At 47.6% G+C, this 6,889-nt stretch overlaps 1 protein-coding gene across 1 annotated transcript in view; it reads left to right on the top strand.

Annotated features, from left to right (window-relative positions):
- Positions 1-296: 296 nt before the first annotated feature.
- Positions 297-6,889, top strand: part of PAK6 (p21 (RAC1) activated kinase 6) — a 26,806-nt gene continuing 20,213 nt past the window's right edge. The window contains exons 1-3 of the mRNA XM_031061543.1: positions 297-707; positions 1,019-1,217; positions 1,818-1,882. The gene's annotated coding sequence lies outside the window, so the exon portion shown is untranslated. The remainder of the gene's footprint in view (positions 708-1,018; positions 1,218-1,817; positions 1,883-6,889) is intronic.

The following is a 6,889-nucleotide window of genomic DNA, read 5'->3' as shown; positions in this document are numbered from 1 at the left end:
AAAGTAAAAGCGCCAGGTCATGTGCTGCTCATTTGCAATGCAAATAAATGGGATGAATTCTTCTACAGCGAGCCATAAAGCAAGCAATCAAAGCTTTCCTTCCTGGAATGACAAGGGATTGGTGGCAGGTCCTGAAATGTGCAGCTAGGCGACACAGGCGGAGATGTCGGGTTTGTTAGAAGCTTCAGCAGCTCCCGGCCCCGAGGCTGTGGAGCTGAGAGAGAAGAACTGACGAGTGGAGCTTTAATAAGTCACAGTGAAGTGGGGTGTGAAAAAGGGCGGAGGGGAATAGGAGATGATCTCCCCAAAGTTCTTGCCTGAGACGTGGCACATTGGGGTGCCCAGGTGTGACTCTGAGCTCTTTCTCTCTCTCATCCCCTCTAGGGACCAAGAGAGGAGACTGTGAGAAGAAGGTGAGATGGTCCCAAGAGGCTCTGATGTTGGCATCTGTCGTTTTCTGTGGAACAGGAATCTGTCTTCTCTACGCTGAGTGCTCCCGTGTCCCATCTGCTACCACACCCTGAAATCAAATCGGCAGCTTAGGTGAATCAGGCACTGTACAAACATGTCAGACTTGCCTCCACCCCTTTTTCTTCTCCCGCTTTCTCCTGCCGTCTTTCTCTCTCAAGTTTATCGACGTGTCAGCGGATTCCAGTGGTGGAGCATTCTCACTTCATCTCTGGTCACGGAGCAATGAGGAGTCAGGGGTAAGCGCCCTCCCGCAGATTTGGGGATCAACATTGATTTGCTTGCTTGCTTTAAAGCCAGAACAACCGTCCTAATGGCTGCTGTTTCATGGGATTTGTTCCCTGTGTTTACGGAGGACTGGGTTTGTCAGTTTAAACTAAGTCTCTGCTTCCCAGTGGCTGTGCTGCCTCGGCTTAACCCCTTCTCGTCGGAGCTGAGCCGTGCCACTGCCATGGATTAGTGTAATGATCACACGTGTGTTGGCAGTGCCCGCCTGGGGTGAAGTGAGAGTGGAATAGTTCAGGGGGTCATACAATTTTTTTCTCTCAAGGGATGTTTCTGGAAGAGAAGAAAAACTGGGAGCTGGATTCCTCTGGGAAGGAGTTTGCTTCATCTTTACTCCTATAGCCCAGCAACACCGTCCTCCAATCGGCTTTGCTGCATGACAGTGGGAGAGTTTACCTCCAGACCCTTCTTTCTCCTCTCCCTTGGAACTGTCCACCACCAGCATTGTTGCAGCAGGACTGCCAGTAAGATCTTGTGGTTTTTACTTTCCAGGGTCTATGAGGTGGGACAACGTGTGGGGCTGAGGTCTGGCAGTTTAGCCAACTGACACTCAAGAGGATGGGGAATGTGGAGGGAAAATGCCTTGTTCAATCTTGCAGGGTGATGCTCTTAAAACCTTGGGGTGAAGAAGGGGTTAAAAATTACTCGGGATGATGCTTGAGAGAGCAGACAGCATGTCAGTAATATGCATACTCATCACCTTTACAGGAGACAGAGCAATATCTGCCCTTAAGTATCTTCTATCTGCAAGGACCCTCACCATACCTTACAGTGAGGTCTAGTGAAACCCTTCCTGTGTGTATTCCCAACCTTCTGGCAGCTGTGCTGGCCAGGATCCTTTCAGAACACCTCCTGAAGCGATGTTGGAGTACTCGTGTGGGGCTGAGTGTGTGTGTTTTGGCTGGCTGAAAGCTGCCTAATCTTGTCCTATTTAAGTTACAATATACAGATTTATTGGGCATTTGTATTTAATTATTTTTGTCAGGTAACCAGTGCATACAGGCAGGTATTTGCAGTGACAGAAAACAGTCCTGTCTGTTAATATTTGCTTTCTTCTTTGCCAGGGCATTAATGCTTTAATGTATTTGGGGACAGAGCACTGAAAAAACAGAAGAGCAATTTGTGTCTGGTGAGTGTGAGCTCTCAGGTGAAGCTGGGGGGTATATGGAGAGTAAGAGACCTTTGGCCACTCTTTGTCTGCTTTTCTGAGTTCTCTGTTTGGGTACAACCTGTCGGCCCCTAACATAGCTGCTGGGGAAGGGAAGCTGCTGCCTTGCTCTCTCTCCAGCCCTGTCCCACGGAAAAATCTCATTCCTAATGATGTGATGAAGTTTTACATTGCTTTTAACATTCAGTGCTGCCTTGGTATGTACATCCTGCATGCTGTGTGAACAATGATTTAGGAATCTAGAAGCAAAGCTGATCAAATAGTGGAAAGCACTATCAGTAAATAGCTTGCTGGATTAGTAACTGTGCTCCCAGATGGAAAGTCTGCTCTGTGCACAGGGGCTGTTTCTGTCTAGCTGGGTGTGAGTATGGATGTACCTGGGAATGCCACCCTGGGTCCTGCTGCCAAGGCTTGCAAAGTGAGAAACAACACTTGCTTGGCCACAAAATGGTTTTCGTTCCAAGGAGAATGAAATTAAGGAGAATTCTTTAAAGTTTGCCTGTCCTGCCTCCAATCTGAAAAAAAGAGCTCTTTTTAACCTACTTCTGTAATATGCTTAGGGAAATTCACAGGCAGAGAAAAGAGCTAAAAATTTTGTAAATTGCTTTAAACAAAATTGCTTAAAGCAGCTTGGACTAGCTTAGCCCAACTGCAAGTAAAAAACACACAGCCAGGCTCTGAGCTCTGTATTGCACTTGAGGGTTTTTGGGCACCCACAGGGGTACCCCGCTGAAGTTCCATCCTGTTCAGAGCAGCACATGAGTGCTGTACCTGGACAGGACACAAGTGAGCAGGAGCAGCTGAAGGCTCACCAGGAGTTGTGCTGCTCAGCGCTGAGGGCTGCAGAGAGCCCAGCAACCTCTGACACCTTGTCAGGAGGGGGTTCTGGATTGGGGAGCAGCTTCCTTGTCTGTGGCACCAATGCTGCTCCTGCACCAGTCTCGCTGACTTTGAGTTATAATGTCACGGACTTAGTGCAATGGAGCACAAAATCAGCACTTGGCTGCTACAGGTCTTGTTTTTAAAGAATTCCTCATTATGGTTTCTTAAGCTGCAGGATTACCACGTGGTTTGAGGACTAATGCACTGCTATTCGGTCTCACCAATGGTACTGCTGTTCTTAGACTGACCTTCCATTTGTCAGGCAAAAGAGAACAGTGTGAATGGAGGGTGCCCAGAGACAAAAAGTTGGAATCTATTTCCCTCGAAAATGTCTCAGGAAATTACACTTTCCCTAGGGCTCAGCCATTTAACTTGTAGTGTTAGTAATTAGATTATTTTGTAATTAATTGATGAACGGAATGTAGCTGTAGCCAATAGCAGTCATTTATCTCGTGTTAGGAGCGCACCTCAGGTTTAACATACAGAGGGCTGTGTGAACGCTCACAGTTGTGGCAAACAGAGCAGGATAACTGATATTCCCTGGGAGAAGACTTGTCTGTTGTAATTTAAATTTGCATCTCAGTGTTGGCAGCAGTGAGCAGTAAGGCACTGAGAGTCAGGCAGGTTGTGGGGTTAAGCAAATCTGTCCTTCCATGTTTTGGGGAGCATTGCCTGGGCTGGAGTTTTCCCATCAGTAATCCTGTGGGGACAACACAAGCAAACTGCCTTGCAGGCTGCTGACAGCAATTAAATATATTTGTACCTCTCTTTGGGAGAACATGATGAGCATAACTAGGGGACTGAGATTGTTTAGTATTGGCTGGAAGGAAGTTTAACTCTTGCATCTCTATACTTGGCTCATCTGGGGAATTGCTGGGGTGTCTCTGTCAGCCCTTTGCTGTGCTACTGGAGCGAGTATGGTGATCCAGGACGGTGGTCACCAGTGCCTCTGCTGGGACAGGTCTGCTTGTGAGAATCCAGCCCTGCTCCCTGAGTGTGTGACTCTTCCTGCATTCAGTGAAATCTGTGCTGCGCCCATTTGCACATGGAGCTGCAGCTTCCCTCTTGTAGCCCTGCATGCCAGAGGCAGCTGGATCTGAGCAGTGCAAGAATGCATTGAGCTTCCAGGGCTCACATGGAGCTGCAGGATGTGGCGCCCAGTGTTGCAGCCCAGTGCCTTGGCTCCTTCCCCTGCCATGTGACCCCACATGCCAGATGTGGCCCCTTGGCTTGTCCTAATGTAACCTCTTGTCTGATATGTAAGATGTTGCTATTCTTGTGAATTTTTGGACACAGGACCTTAAACGTTCTTATTCTAATCTCAGTAGTACTTTTATGCTGGTTTTGAATGGATCTGTCACACAAGACAGTGAAGAGTGACGCCCTGAATCCATCAAGCCCTGTCTTGAAGCTCTGTGGTGCTTTAGATTAACAGCAAAATACAGCAACCTGGTTTTAACCCTGATGCATCCTTCATAGCAAAATAATGTGGGGAAATCCATATGGAACAATGCAGCTGCTCTTTGGACAGGGCTCAGGGAGGGATGTGGGTGTGAGGTGAGTGTCGGAGGTGCAGCACAGCGTGGATGGTATAGCCAGAACAGGACATGAGCCACATGAATCATGTAAAAGGTGGGGGAGAAGGGTCAGAGTTGTTGTGGCTTTGGTCTCAGCCTGGTGACCTGCAGCACACGTCCTGCTGGCTCTGTGTGCCAAGGACACAATGAGTGATCTGCCTTCCCTGGTGCTGCAGCTGTGTTTGGTGGCTGTACCCTCTCATACACTGAGCTCAAGGGGGAGAGGCTGGTCTTGTAATGAAGGCACTGCAGCTGAGGTTTGGGTGTGATTTCTGTCTGTGCTGCTTAGTCTGTCAAGCCTTCTGGACCTACATGCTGGTGTCCAGATCAAACATGTGGTCAGAGAGTGTCTTGGGGCCCTGCACCCATGTTTTCCATCCAAGCCAGGGTGTGTTGGGCCTGGATCTGGCCTTGATATAAAGCAGCCAGGAGACATACCTCGAAGATGTTGTGATCTGCTCATCTAGACATAGGTGGGAAGAAACAGGGCTAGTAATTTTTTTTTGTCTCATCTGCAAATGAGGATAATAATTCCCTTTCCTCACCTTTAGTCTGTTTAGATTAAACCTTTAGAAGGTGGGGCCTGACTTCAGAGACAGACACAATGGGATGGTGACTTCAGCTGGGATTTCTAGGGGACTGTAAATAATGGAAAACTTTGTTATTTGTTAAGGAATAAAGCCCATTAGCATTTGGTACATGCCTGTGCTGGTTTTGTAAAGTTCAAGAGGTCCTTTCTTTGCAAGTGCTTTTATATACGTCCCAGAATGAATTTGGTATGGTATAACTAAAACACATCTAAAAGTATGTAACCCAGCAGCGTCCCAAACAAGCTGAGCAAATAGGCGTTCACTGGGATTTAGTCCTAATTTATGAGCAAGGAAATGGAGCAGAGGAGAGAGAGGCAGCACCTTCAGACCCTGCTCAGTGGAGGCATGGCCAAAAATGTCAAGCCAGTTGTGCTGTTCTTCTCATTCATCAGAAATAAACCCACCAATATAACAAATATGTCTTTCCCTAAGCTTATTTCTAATGTAATATTAATCTGTGCTCTCGTGTGTGTTTGGGCAGGATTTAGAGCATTACATCAGTTTGCTGTGCTGTTGCTTTGCTCCAACATGCAGCTTTGCCATGGGGGGCTGGTGAGGGAGAAAGAAATAGAAGGAAAGGACTTGCAATGCGGAAAGAGATAGCACAGCAAGGAAATACCCACTCTTCCTTTAGGAGGAAAAAAAGTACTTCAACCAGTATTTCTAAAACTAGAATTGCAGACAAATGTAGAAGGTGTCAGGGCAGTGCTCTTAGATCCCATTTCAGATTTTGGATCGCTTGGCTTTTCTTTTTCCCTTTCACTGACCCTTGTTGCCATTCCCTGCTGTGTGAAGTCACGTTTGAGTTTGTCAGCTCTTCAGGGACCTAACCTGTCATTTCCCTTTATTTGCAAACTGCTGTGATAGTTTATGGCTTGTTATAAATACTAAGAGTGTTGGAAACCTCAGGAAGGCAAACCTGAGTATTTTAGAAGGTATGGGATGCAGTGAAATTCCATGTGTGCATATTCACACATATATTTGTGTCAACGCATGCATATGACATGCATGGATAATGGCCTAGTTAACCTGTAATCCATTTCAAATGCAGCACATGACAGTGACCTGAGTAGCAGAGTATGGAAATACATTTTTCCTTTTAATTGGTGTGTTCTCTGGGATCTTCATCTTCCCACTGCAAAATCAATCTGCATATTGCAGTTCCTCAGGTACTGTAGGAAGAGTTCTCCTTCTCTCCCTCTCCTCTTGGAGCTGGCCAGAGCAGTTTGGCAGATCAGCTGTGGGAGGACTTGGAAATTATGGGAATGGCTTTCTTGAGCCCAGGGACCAAGCGTTATCTCTCGTCCGGGGCAGGAGGAATGTAGGGAACTGCATCCAGATCTGCGATAGCGACGCAATGAGCTGATGAGCGAGTTCAGTGCTGCAGCAAGAAGGGGGAGGGAGAGCTTATTTTTAACTGGAAACTGCACAAGTGAGACTGAAGTAGCTCTGTGCTGCCGTGCTATCATCAAGTGCATGTGTGAGTGAGGGAGGGTATGAGCACGGCTCCGAACGGCGCGGTGTCCTAGTGGAACGTGTGGCTGGACGTGAGCAGGGCGGAGGCAGGTCGGGTGAAAAGGCAGTGCATGCTGCTGCTTTTGTCTGGGCGTTGGAACGAGCCACTCCTGATAACATTTATCTACTTTTTTTTTTTTTTTCTTCCCCTCCGGGTGATGTTGCTTCTTTTCTGTGCCCTCCTCCTCGGGTTGCCTGTCTCCCAACCATTCCTCTCTCCCTTACTAACACTCATTCCCCTTCCCTCCTTAATCTTCCCACCCCTTCCTCTCATCTAAGGCTGACCCCTCTCTCTTCTTGCCCCTCCTTCCCAGCTGATCCCTCCCCCTGCTCTGGATCTGCTGGCTGTGGGATTTTTTTCTCGTGCTCCCTGGCAGATGTGACAGCTTTTGGAACTGTATCAT

This window comes from Geospiza fortis, unplaced genomic scaffold (genome assembly GCF_000277835.1).
Source record: "Geospiza fortis unplaced genomic scaffold, GeoFor_1.0 scaffold450, whole genome shotgun sequence".
In the NCBI taxonomy this organism is placed as follows: Eukaryota; Metazoa; Chordata; class Aves; order Passeriformes; family Thraupidae; genus Geospiza; species Geospiza fortis.
Note: the sequence above shows the minus strand (reverse complement) of the source record. Positions and strands in the feature narration are given on the sequence as shown.